This window comes from Plutella xylostella, chromosome 22 (genome assembly GCF_932276165.1).
Source record: "Plutella xylostella chromosome 22, ilPluXylo3.1, whole genome shotgun sequence".
Lineage (NCBI taxonomy): Eukaryota > Metazoa > Arthropoda > Insecta > Lepidoptera > Plutellidae > Plutella > Plutella xylostella.
The window spans coordinates 11,412,399-11,427,005 of NC_064002.1; the positions used below are offsets into that span (position 1 = coordinate 11,412,399).

Sequence of the window (14,607 nt, forward strand, 5' to 3'; positions counted from 1 at the left end):
TGATGTCATTCAATACGTATTTTTAAGAATGCTAGAGAAACAAATCATAAAAAAAATATAAAGTTACACTCAGCGATAATTCGTACTGACACTGCCCCATAATTTATTTTGATCGGCGTACAAATTATAGAGACTCATTGCGTATGCCGTTTGAATAAGAACAAGACAGCGCCGGTTCATAAATTCGTAACGAACATTGACAGATGAGAATTATCGTCGCCGTTTAGATTTTTGAGACAAAATTATTGCGGCTATAGAGAACTTTACTAAACATTAATAGACGTAGAGAGATAAATATTTATTCAGATACATTTTATTTTATCTACAAACCAAAAATGTAAGGAAAATTTCCAATGCCAACAGTAAGTATAAAGATTAACATACCTAAACAAAGTGACACAAAACAGGCACGTTTTCACATTAGCTTCATAAAATTAACAAATCAACAAACATTGTATGTAACTCTCAACAAACACAAACAAATGACAGTCAAAGAATCAAGAAACTATTTAATAAACAAGCTTTCGAAAAGCAGAAAACACCTGACCGCCTGTTGACTGAGCAAACAAGTCTTAAGAAAATACCGAACAATAACATTAACTTAGCAATTCATACGTTTAAGCCCAATACTGTTATTGCACACACGATTTGCATCGAAGAAACCTCCACATTGGTTAAAGCAGTAAGCGGAATCGCTGTTTTTATCGACAAGCCAGTAAAAGCAATAAAAGTGGGCAAATAATTATTCGCCACAGTGGAACATTTGCATAAAGATCGCCTAGCGAAACACCCTGTAGTAGCACGCGATCACGCCGTTCTCGCCGATTCCTTTACACAGCTCTTCACATGCGGAAATTCATTAAAGTTTTTGCTGCTACTCCTGGCCGTCTTATCTAGACAATAACAGCAGTGTACGTCGAGATGGACGATGCGACTACAAACAGAGTTGTTGTAGGGAGTTGCTTGGTAGTGGATTCTCTTGAGACGGTGGGCATCTGCAGTAGGTACTATCAGGGTGTTATCTGGCCCTTGTGTACGCACTACCGAGCGTACGCGCTAATCGCTAGATCGCTTTTCTCCCCTCTGATAGCTCAGTACAGATACATATAATGTAGGCGTTTTATATCGGGATTTGAAGGGAGGCCGTTAGAGATTACGAGCAATTTGCCATGCGTAGCTAAAATAAGGTATCCATCTATCTATACGAAATAGGCGAGCTACATTTTTAATGGAAGTGCAGATTTGGATTAAGCTGACGGTTATCACGGTTATATACTCGTAGTTGTGCGGATATTCTTCTACTACGATTTTATAAAATTGGTTTTAAGTAAACAATAATTGAGATATTAATTTCATGAAGGGCACTCACTATACATATGTATAAGTATTGCATACCGCAGTGTGTTTAAGTATAAAGATAATACTTACATATCTATCACCTAATGTCCAATTTAAATTGAAAAACCAATATAAATTCAAAATACGGGCGACCCGAACGAAACCAATCAAACACGAGTTGTCTCATGCAAAACACGCGCGTCTACCGCCGTCCGAAAATATCGAAAACAAGATCTCCCTGGTTATGGAGGCAATTTTTGTTTTGTTCCCAACATTATGCTGATACATTCCCGGATTGATTCAGATCCGAGGCAGGTCGAGATGCATAAAACATGTGACCCTCTATCATGCCAGAGGGGGTCACTCTATACGACGAAAAACTCAGTTTCTGAGCGCTACTACGCGAGCCACGACTCTATCTCTTTGTATCAAACGTGCCGATAGCACGACAGCTCTCGTTCGTTCCTTTGTCGTCAGTATAGAGTAACCCTTCTGAGTCGGCTGAATATGCGAATAGGCAATCGTTGAGACCGGCATGTAAGTACGGAGCGACTCGTAGGATAAGGGCTCTTGACATTTCTGTGTGTGGCGGAATTATCCTGATTTGTAACTCTGCTCGTGCCAATGTGGATTTGGTGGAATATATCGAGTGTTCGGGTTAAAGGCTGTTAACTACGAATAGTGGGTTTTGTGAGACACAAGCCTTGTAGTTTCTGAAGTATAGTATGGTTACTGCCTACCTACTTTATCTAACAAAACTTACTTTACACAGTTTCGATTTATTATAAGGCGGCATTATCCGTATTTCCGATAGATCCTATTGCTTTAGGTACAGCCATTTTGTATCCGTGAAAGCTTTTTTCCTAAAATTAATAAACATCGGTTACCTAGAATGTGGACCAAGTAATACCTGTGAGCAAAATAATAGGTAATTATATCGAATTCAACAACATCAAGTCAACGTGATACTGAGAACAAAACAGCAATTGATTCAGCACATTCGCATACAATGAAACCTAGTAGGTATCAATTCTTCGAAGCCAGCAAGGAAAGGATCTCATAACTGCCTTTTTGAATACTCGTGTTTATGCAATAGGGAATATGCATGTATTTTTTTTTATATTCTTATTCGATAGTTTTACATAGCTTTATTATAGTAAAAAAAATTCAACGCCAAAAAAAGTAATTTAAAGTGTTTTAAATAACGTTAAAAATTTATAACCGACACGTCCAATATAAGCCCAAAACTTTGTGTGAAGAATGTGACGTCATTACTTTCGTTTCACGGCTCAGAATAATGAGTCTCGTCAGTCGCGTCGACGCTCAGTTCTATGGGAATAGATTATTCTGAGATTGACATATCGTCACATCTGCTCTAAGAAAATCCGTCACGTTTCAAAAATTTAAAGTTACCGAAGTTATTTTGTACTTTTCAACAATTATTTACTCGCTCAAAAATGAATTACTTATAATCAAAAATATTGATGGAGGCTTAATTCTGAAATAACAAAGTTTATAAATAAATAAAATTATATTTGACCTTTATTTGAATCACATGCATTATTATGGTGTTGTTGGCAATTCCCGGTAGTGATCGGTGCAAATATGTCCTAGTTGATATTAAAGCTCGCTCAGCATGCAGTGACCTACATCCTGCGAAAGTCAATAAGAAAAATACAATCGAGAAAGTCAATTGGTTCACTTTATTGCCGTACAAGTGATCCAAACAGGATTCCTTCAGTACAGTCTGTTAATAAAAATGTTTAGTGTCAGTCATCTAATCTTATTTTATGATTTATTCTATTTATACAGTCATACAATAGGTATTATTATTTTGTAGAGTTTGTACTGAACTAACAGTTGCCTACAAGCTTCGCTGCGCCTTAAATACTTTATCTTGGGAATTCTGGGATGAAAATAAGCCTATATAATAATGCTAAATCCCAAATTTCATAAAAAAATGGTCCAACTGTTTTCACATGAAAGAGTAACATACACTCTCACAAACTTTCACGTTTATAATATTGGAGTATGATTGTATCCATTTATAAAAATGATCATTTCTAATTATTTTGTTCTAAGAATATGAAAAACACTATTTTAATAAAGATACTCTAACTCAATTTCTTATGCGAATAATCGCAGTTCCGTGAATTGTAGGTATTCATCCCATTTATAGCTTAAGATTGAAATTCAAGGAGATGTCACACGAAACACGAAGATACGAGGTTTCGTAATCTAATTTTAATCCTTCGACATTCCATTTCAAGTGACACGCTAATCTCATTAGTAGAATTCATTGTAAACTAAATTTCCTCTTAATGAGAGAACTGAATCCTTTATCGTTCCTCCAGCCTGGTTTTATTAAGACTCTAAAAGGGCTATAAAAGGTCCAATAGCTGAGTCGAATAAAAGAGATGAGGCCATCAAATTCAACGGGTTTCTGGACTGTTAATTTTAAAAAGAAGTAGAGTACATACATAAATGTTAATTCGAAGCAGCTCTATGATTCATTTAAAGTTCTAATGAAACTTAGAGAGCTACCTTACTGTTAAAGTATATACCAAAGTTGTATTTTTTTAAATAACCCATAAAAAAATATAATTATGTTTTTTTAATAATATGATGAATAAAAAAATATATATTTTATGCTTTAGGTATATTAGGAAGGTATTTAGTGTTTATCACAATTTTTACAAATCTTTATACTAATATAATATTATGTTTCAAATGTCTTTCAGTTTGAAATACTTTTTATACATACCCAGTTATATAATAAAAGTTATATTTATTCTATGCATCGCTTTAAAATATATAGTTCCAATTTAAAAAATCATAACTTCATACCCCCCCAGAAGCCAAAGCAACGATAACTGACATCACATTATTATCTCGACAAGCTTATTTAGTGTCCAAGCAATTGTTAATTTCCTCCAATAAGCTAATGGGCTAAATCCTCTTTGTGAATGTTTTGTAATTGGTTGATTGGTTGGTCAAATACCTCCTTCGGTCAGAGAAAGCTAGTCGGTGCCGTTCGTATATGGAATAATGATTTTAGGGTCAATGAACGAGGATAGGCGATTCAATCGAATTGAGTCTGAGGACCAATTGGTTAATAACATAGCTATGACATGGCTTAATTTGACTGACTAATAATAAACTGGGTCAAATATTTCATGTTTACTTTTTTTACTCAAAGCAAAGGTCAAAAACAAATGTTAAAACAAAAGAAAGAACTAAATTAACTTGTATACAGAGTAAGAAAGTTTGATTTCCAAGAAATAGAAATTGATTTTGAAGTAATAAATGTACAAAAATATAAAAAAGATACAGATGGAAAGGAAAAGCCTGCCACCTGCGCCTTTGATCGTGATCTTAGAATAAACAAAGAGGGATTTGTTTACGAAATACAATATTAACATCAAATAAAGCGCTACAAACTGTATCGATAAAGGTACACGTATTATGTTTTGTTTGAAAAATAAAATGTTCCGATCAAATTCTATTTCAAAATGCGAAATAGCAGCACTTTTTTTTAAATAAAACCAGTGACAAAGGGCATTGCTTGCCGTTTTCTTAAAAAAATATCTGGCGAGAATAATCTCCCGTTAAAATTTCTCGGGTATCTTCAGATTATCTCGCCTCATAAGGGTCAACAAACAGATGCATCTAAAATCGACCACACAACAAAAAAGCCCAAGTACCAATACATCAGTTATCAACACAAACCATCACCGATCGTAACCGGGAGATAGGCCTTCGACGGCTCTTCTACTAAGTATAATGCGTTTTTGAATATTTATTCAAATCACATCCTTGGACTATCAATAACATTTAGAGGCCCACAACCTACTGCATAGTATTTAACTTTAATAAGTTCATTCTCTATATTTTTAACCTGAAAAATTGCTTCTACAAATTTTTTACAGTTATTTTATTAAGATCAAAATAAAATATTTGGTACTGTGTATTACAGTAAAATTAAACTTATCGATGTCATTCGTAAAACGAGTATCCTATGTAGTGAGTATTTGTACGGAACCGTTGTCAATTTGGTATTGACATTCTCCAAACATTTTTTCCTTTAGTCAAAGACCTCAAATATTGATCTCGAACAAATAATTGAATATTTGATCGGCTCTCAAACAAATCGGAAGTGTGATGGTGTTCTGAGAATGGTACTAAACCGATACTGGTTGAGAATTATTATGTTTTGGCCTAACGGCATATTTATCTACTTTGCTGAGTTTGACTTTCCACAAACGTCGAAACAACAATGAATTAAAAATGACTATATATTAAGCTCCTATTTTTATTATTAACTTGCAGGTAAGTATATCTAGTCTAGCGTATTGATTCACGTATTTAGTATGGCTAATTGTTAAATATTTTGTGTCTATCGTATTTCTATAGTCTATTAAATGACTGGCCTCTATTAAACCCACCAAAGGCATCCGTCCAGATGGTCCAGTTGATTAATCTATTTATCTCTATTAATGCAATTGCTTAAAGTAGAACAAAGCTTGTCAAGAGAGCAACTTTCTTCAAATTACAAAGGGACCATTTTTATTATTATGTTGATGTGCATAGTTTTAGTTCTATAAAATTATTTTATAATAAGTATAATATTTTAAAGTAGGTTTAATTAAATTTTAATATTTTGTACCTACGACGACCGAATGGCGTAGTGGTTAGTGACCCTGACTAATGAGCCGATGGTCCCGGGTTCGATTCCCGGCTGGGGCAGATATTTGTTTAAACACAGATATTTGTTCTCGGGTCTTGGATGTGCCCGTAAAATGGCAATAGGCCCGCCCCCTATTACATTGGGACTAACATAACACTCTGGCGAAAAGTGGGTGCAGCAATGCACCTCTGCCTACCCCGCAAGGGAGTACATTAGTACAAGGCGTGAGTGCGTGTTTTTTTTTTTTTGTACCTTATAGACTTTTATTGAATTTTTCATGTATAAAATCAGTAAAAAGAACAAGTTCAGTAAATACCCTACACAGACGACTAAAGTGTTGGCTGACCACTAGCCACGAGCCAGACAGTTGGCAAAAGATCCTTGGTTTGTGTCTTTTACTGATTTAGTGACATTTGTGCCTTACGCTTTCTCCGTTGGGGGTAAAATACGGTTGCTTCTTTCTTAAATCCAGACAGTCACAGACAAATTGAACTGAAAACTTTGGTTTCGTTTGGTTTCAGTACTATATGTACAGAAATTAAAATCAAGCAATTTGAGAACTTAAGATTTTTTTAAATATTCAAAACGCTTTATTTAATAAATCAGAAATTTAAATAATACTGTTAGGTACCTTAATTTATGTAAGTAATATTATGTTAGCTAGATTTCTGAAGTTACTAGAATAATTTTCATATTCATCATCAAATTACATGCACAGGCCTAAATCCCCAGTATTATTCTGCGCGCTCTAATAGGAAGCTACAAAACTGCCCGGTTACCCGGAAAGCCGGACCGAGAATCTTCGTCCATTCCGTTAGTTAAGGCGAAGGTGCCAGGGGAGGTTCGTTAATCCGACAGTAACAAAGCACAACACAGCCACCGGCGGACTTATTAACGGCCCTGTCACTTCTCCCAGTAACTTTCAATTAGGATGCAGGCCTGGATTAGGAAGCATAGCGCCGGCCTGCCAGACTTGATCCTTGTTTTGGTAACCCTTTTAATGATTATGATATTTGGATGGATCTGGTTAATACTGAATAAAGGAAAATGGTATTCTGAAAAGGTCCGAATTGAAATTTTCTAAGGTTTTTTTCTTGCTTATTGATGTTTGTAAAATAATCGGGTCGTGATAATTTTATTGCATAAAATAGCAAAATTAAGGTAGATTGTAGGTATAATTGATGTTTAGACCTACAGAAATTTACATAGTACCTTATAAAATAATGTTTATGAATAATATGACTATATTTTCAGTATCCATTAGGATTAAAACATATTAAAATGTTTCTACGGTACATCAAAAGTAAATGTCACCCAGACTGCGGGCGGAGGGTAGTTAGTTGAGAACACTTGTGCTAAGTTCAAAGATACTAACTCGTAATAACTGTCTCCAACAGTGAGCTAAGCAAGTCCTTAGCAACGAGCATCTCTTGCTAACTTATTTAATATGCTGGTCAAAGCTTTTGCTTGAAATTGCCTCAGCTTTATGACGAGAGAACATTAATATTATTTACAACACTATGTTTTTTTTATAATTGCATACATTTTGCATTTCAAAAGAACATTTTGAGAGACACCTAGGACTATTTCTTAGGATCTTGTCTATGGTAACTTTTCGCGTTTTGTCGGTGTATCTTGTTGGTAAATAATCGTTAAGTATGAAAGTGATAGCCGCTTCATTATATCTGATGGCCGATTTTCTGCAAACATATTACCGATTTGTGTAATGTGTAAGTAATCAAGTATGCAGCATCAAAATATCTGAACATACGTTTACTTATATGCTAGGACATCGTAAACAAATTAACAGCCCGCAAATTAATTCACACTCCCAACACAATGAGCGCTATCAGACAATCGGACAAAAACGGCGTGCCTAATGAAGGAGACAATGAACAAAATATTCGCACCAAACTCGGAGTTAGAAATTACCCTCGGTGAGAGAAAGCCCATTCTAAGCAATTAGACAAAGCTGAAATTAGCGAATGGCCACAAAGTGACTGTGCGGGTGAGATAGAATCTTGTTACGTTGGCTCCGTCGCTTCAAACGCAGGGATGTGTCTAGATTCTAGATTCTGAGGTTAGATTAACAATATACGAACAAGATGCTGTGTCGGAGACAAAAACAAAGAAAAAACTGTCCTCATTTTGTTTACTATCAAACCTCAATCTAATGACAACCATTGTACCAATCAATAAAGTCACCATTATTTTAACACAGTAAAATTTTTCGATACGTTTCCTTTGCCACTCCATCGTTCGTATTAAAATGACGTCGCTTCAAACGCAGGGATGTGTGTAGCTAGATTCTGACCATCCATGATTTATCCATGGTTCCTGACACACAGGTTACCCTAGTTTAGGAACCAAGGCTAAAATAAATTGTACTTTTTGTGTTGCAATAAAGATAAACATTTCTTTGTTGTTTATGTTTTATGTTTATGATTTAATGCACCACTTCGTACAAGAAAATACCTTTAGGATGAGTGATAAATCTGAAGTCGTATAACCCCATTGATTATGCATTCGCTAATAATATGTAATTATGTATAAGCTGCGAGTGTGTACACATAAATAAACACGTAAAATGTATGAAACTCCAGTCATTGCACTAAGTATTTATTATTTCCGCTTTTTAACAAAGCTGAACGCAAGTTCACTAGTTATGGAGTTTCGTTCTAGTACGGGACTAAGTTGACATTTTAATGGCTTGGATAACAATTCCTAACAGCCAAAGCCATCGCTCGCTTATTTCGTTTGAGGCCGGGAAAATCGAATCGAATTTAAAAGTTTAGGTTGTTAAAAGCAATTATAAGTTTTCAAATAGCCCTTTCGGTACAAAATTCTTGGCAATTATTTTCTTGAACGACATTATCAAAAAGTTGTTCCGAATTAGCGGTGCAATTTTGACATCTTGATGAGAATAATGTATCCTTTAATTTTGTTTTGGCTTATTTTTTTTCTGTACCAGATATAGGTTGAGGCTCCTTAGATAAATATTTATGGCTCCTGGTAAAACGTTATATCTTTACTTTTATTTTATTTGCATCAATTTATTCACAAATGACCTACCTTATTAATGAATTGATACAAATCAAACCTAAATTACCTTTTTCACGCAGGCTACTTATAGTATTCACGTACTATTGAAGTAAATCACAATAAACGTAATATCACAATACAACAAACTACACAGCCAACCGATGCTAAAACAGACAATGGACATGACAAAGCCAATATTACCTAATACAAAAGCCATCGACACCGTCGTCTATCTGCCATCAGTCGGCCATTATTGCCGTCCACCGGGACCAGAAACAAAAGAATATCTGATTAGCATGCATGCCGCAGTTAGCATAGACGATGCACGATCAATAAGCGTAGCTTTTTTTTTCAGCGGTTTTTTTAGCATTTGATACTGATTGTTTCGTAATAAAAGTTTTTATTGTGGGGCCGGATTTCAATACAACGTATTTACCTAACTAAACTTTAAAAATGTAGGAATAGGTCAATATTGAAACTATCTCTTTGCCTATTTAACGAAATACTTACCTATTTGTGGCTTTAAAGCTAAGGTGAAAGGACATACTATACATAGGTACCTACTACATATTATTATACAAAATTATAAGCGTTCACATTTGTAGAAAAGTTGTGAATATGCATCAGTTACATCTATATTTACCAGGTAATTAAGTGCAGTAGATAATAACAGTATTTCTTTTTATTACAAAACACAAGTAATTAATGTCTGTTTCTACTGTTTTAAAGTCGTTAACAACAATCAGTTGAGGTTGTTGACATGTAGATAATTTCAATACCGACCAAGACCCAACTGATCAATACAGTTCGTATTTTAAAAAGCATCATAATTATATTGTTTTGGTGAAGTAACCTGTCATAATACTGTGTAAACAAATAGTTATAAATAACATCCGTGTTAAAGTCTATAATAATTAGGACAATCAGAATTTCAGCAAATTGAAATGTTCAAATGTCTTTTAGACTTCCCATTAATTTAAAATTTCTCCCAATGTTATTTATGTCTCATTGATGAGATATAAGCAAGCAAATTCCTACGTAATGAGAAATTGAACCCTTTTAAGTCTTTCTCTGATGTAACTTCCACGGAATCATATTGATCCCTTGCCTTTTGTAGTATTATTGTGTGTTTCTTTTATTAAATTAAATAAGACTTAAATACCTTTTTAATAATACTCAGTCTGCAACAACCGGAAATGACATCGAAAACAAAAAATGCAAGGCAAATTTCCGTCCTTATCGCTAGGTTACAGTAATGATAACTTTCAACCTTTTATCTCGTTAGCAGTGTGATACAAGCCGTTAAAATTATCTTCAAGTCAAGACATTGCGCTGACGAAGAAAGTGAAGCACTTATGAAAGCTATTTGTTATCAGCAATGGTCTCTATAGTGTCAATATTGACAATTTTAGTCATGTTAATGCCTTAAAACAATGCTACTTTTGTTTTGGAACTTCGAGGACCACTCTACAGGGTGTCTGTGAAAATAGATCAATGAAAAGGAGGTGACTTAGAGGATCATAATGAGAAAAACACACACACTATGTAGGTATTTTGTTTCTGTATAACTGATGAACTTTGATGGTGTATTTTTATTTAATTTTATTTATTAGAATAGCCAACAAGCGTATATACTCTGTAAGTATTGTAAATTATCTTAGTACCTAAGCTATCGAGAGAACTAAAACGTGTGACGATGACCAAACCTATACCTTTTACTGGGCTCTAGAATACTCTACATGGGTCAACGGTCCATATCTCCTAATAGGGAATTCTAATTTATCTTTGTGTTTCCATCTATTTAACCAGTAACCTCCGGCCTCTCATTAGAAGAGTTACAATAGTGGTTCTCATTGTAAATGGTCCAAAACTGTAGGGCAATGACGGTATAAGTGTTAATTCGTGACTGTTCCAATACAGGCAAACAAACCTTTGACTTTAGTTCAGTCTTTGGGCAGTTGCACGGCTTGAGAATGAAATATAGAGCTGGAGAAATCTAGATAAATAAACTGTATATGAAAACTTTTGAACTAATTTACCTAACCTTTTAAAATATTCAAAAAAATACTGTTGGTGGGTGTGCTAAATGTAGGTGGCATACTTATAGTTTTCTTTAAAAAAATCTAAAACAAAGTTATATCTTAGAAAACGTTTGCCTCAAATATTATTAATTTCGTAATCCGTTATGGATTACACTTTGATAGCGTTTTTTATAATTATGTGTGTTTCATAAATATAGTTAACGTATTATTTTAAAGCCACACAATCTTCATTCGTTTAATCATGTTATTTGTTTACCAAAATTTATAAAATAATATTATAAAAATCTGTAAATACAAACTTAGGTAAATAGTTCCAGCATTGCGATTCTATAAAGCTAATTGTCAAAACTCGATTCTGAATCCGGAGTGAGTTTTGAAATTGACACATCGAATTTCGAGATTTAGACAAATAATGTATGAGATGACATATACACAGTGAAAGGTGAAGGGAGAATGAAGATCGAAGTGAGATATCTGATTTTACAGAATCGCAAGGCAGTTCCCAGAAAAGAGTAATTCAATGTCCCTAAGCGTCTCTCTGGAAAACTTGACAATTATATTGGTTTTCTAGGTAATTACAGGGTATGACTGAATGTACATCACAGTTTCTTTAGTAATTATCTCCATTAAATGTTCCTAGTACGGATCTGTTAAAGTCATTAAACTATAATTTCTCTTTGATCGTGATAAGAATCCTTTTCTATCAAGAGCAGTGTGAGTTATTTTATTATGATATTATTATCAACTTTTACGCAATTGATTTAAGGATAAATAAAGTAAGAACACATCATTGTATTAAAGTTCAATTTCAGGGAAAGACTAAAGTTAAGCATTTGTAGATAAATTTGTGAAAAAACATGTTGAAAATTTCCTTTTTAAATAAATAAAAATATCATTTTCTACATGATTGATACAGCTTATGATAACAGCTCCTTTCTTTCGCAAATCTTAATATATGTTTTAAATAAACCATAAAACTAACAAATACCTATTAGGTACATAAAACGACCTATCAAATATGTGCCACGGCCAAGTTCCAAACCTGTACTTTCAGAACTTGTAATTGTATGAAAACATTTCAAGTTTAGTATCGAACTCGAGAAATTGTCGTCTTACCTGAAACGTTATTGATGATACCCTCCAATTAATATCAAATTTCATGAATTGGAGTCTCTGCTCTAATTACTGTTCGCAGGTACCGCCGTAGACAATGCTTAATTAATAGAATTTCCAACTAACTTACAGAACTATTGCCATCGAAGTTATATTCCGTTCAATTATGAACGATAGTGGTTTCGTAAATGTTAGGTGTTTGAGAAGTGGTTAGACTTTTGTAATAAACTAACAGCTTATACCTACTAATATTAAATTTAAAAGCTGGCATAGATTGATATTTGCAAGTCAACGCTTTTAATACAATAAACCTTTTAATTAGGAGGCCAGCCAACCAGTTCGATAGATACATGAAATGGTTAACGTCAATACTACACAATATTTTGTCCACAATGATATACCATTTCCAGATACTACCCATCTGGAGGTAGGTTGGTAGAGCTTGTGGTAACATGGTAATAACTTAAGCCTGCCCGTGTTCTGTTCACCACTTGGAACCTCAAAAGAATTTGTCTATCCATTCACAAGTAATAAAAAATAGACAAAAAAAACTTTGGTGTCATAATAAATAATTGGTTTACTAATTTAACGCTTAATTATTTCAAGTTTGTTAATAGTCAACAAAATAAACTATAAAAAGCACGAATTAAAAGAAACCCATTGAGAGCCACATTACAAAGACTGGAAACACATAAAAAGTTTGGCGATCGTAAAACTTAACACCGACAAAAAGCACAACACTTACATGAACACAGTTTATCCTCATCCACTTTCGGAAGTCACTTCAAAAAATCCAATCAGAAAACACCATTCGCACCGAACTTCAATCGTTACAATAAATACCACATAAAAGTGCTTTAAAACTTTTTTGTTGCCACACAGATATAAGAAGTTCCGAACTCTTTACAAAGTCACGGTACAACACTGGCGGTTCTTTGATGCGGCGGAGACGTAATGTGGACGCAGTAAAAAACGAGACGTAAAAACACGTGTGAAGCTATTGAAAGCTAGGACGCGACTGGAGTTGCGGAGTTGGTTGTTTTTATCGCAGGTTGGCACATGCGCACTTGACACTGGACAGCAGAAACCTAAAGGGAATAAGAAATAATACCCACCAAAGCATGCTCGAGCGAAGAAGACACTGTTGTCAACTCACCTGCTGCATTATTGGTAATTTGCACGTCAGTGTTCTTTCGAGCGGTCGCGTCGAAATTTATGCTCACGGCCGCTGATCGGAAATGCATTGTCAACATTGTTTGTGAATTGAATGTTCGATCATTATTGGCTGAGAACCAGCCGTAAATAGCGACCCTTCACTCTTGCACTTGCCAGAGCTTTAATAATATCCAACTAAAACTTGTTTTGTGCATTTTCGTATCCATTTGAATACAAATATGCAATTATTATCAATAGATAGCACAAACATTATCAGAAACAGATGTTATCAAACAATTTTGCAAAATAACATCAGATACAATGCTAGTTATTCCGTATGTTTGAAATTTGTAAAACCAAAACAGCCATGAAATCTGCAACATCGTCCAATTAAAGTAAAACGCTAAGTTCTATTTTAACCTCGTTGGAACAGTATTTCTCTAGTAACGCGACACCTCTGTCACCACAAAGCAACATTGGACGTGAATAAATACCACTGCAACTGTGGAAATGTGAAAGGTGAATAGACCAACGGGGTTATTCTCGATAGACTCTCCTCTTATGAGTGTCCTGTTTTAATCCAGAATTACTCGGGTAATTTGAATCTCATGTTTATGTACTAGTTAAACTTATATTCACATACCGTCTTTTTTGTTACAGAATGTATTGAAGAGGTAATTTATAATTTGATTGTTTTTTTTTAATTATTTCATATTCGTTAACTTATTCTCCAATTAATAACACGCTTTTTTACTAAGCTATGTAGGTTCGTAAGTTCGTATCGTACATACCTACCGTTCGGATTTACTTCAATAATTAATAAAATTACAGAATACCTACTACCCAAAAACATAACTTACCAGTATAAAAATCTAATACATTACATTGGCAAGGCGATACTGGCAATACCGTGCGATTAATAAGAATAATCCCCCGTCGGTGCTTCGGAACTCTAAAACGACGGTTATTTAATGCTTCGTCGCTCTTTAAAGAGTCTTGCGAATGCTTTTGAATAGCCCTCCCGTAGGATGCCACTTATGTTCCAAAAGCAAAGTGGTAGCAGGCTGTCTCAGTCACTCATTAGTGCTTACTGAATGGAAGAAAGGGACGCAAGGGCAATGAATTGATCCCAGTAGCTGTAATGTAAGTATGTGGAGTTCGTAAAGAAACAGTAGTAAAGTGCCGACTTACAAAGTATGGATGGACCTAATCTTCTTAGTGTAAGCAGTA

At 34.5% G+C, this 14,607-nt stretch overlaps 1 protein-coding gene across 6 annotated transcripts in view; it reads right to left on the reverse strand.

Annotated features, from left to right (window-relative positions):
- The window catches only part of LOC105389802 (netrin receptor UNC5B), a 75,728-nt gene extending 62,474 nt beyond the window's left edge, over positions 1-13,254 (reverse strand). For 5 of the 6 annotated variants that reach the window (XM_048628893.1, XM_048628892.1, XM_038122603.2 and 2 more), the window contains exon 1: positions 12,968-13,253. The gene's annotated coding sequence lies outside the window, so the exon portion shown is untranslated. Of the gene's footprint in view, positions 1-12,967 lie in introns of all 6 variants that reach the window. The other variant, XM_048628890.1, reaches the window with a different exon arrangement.
- Between the last annotated feature and the right edge of the window lie 1,353 nt (positions 13,255-14,607).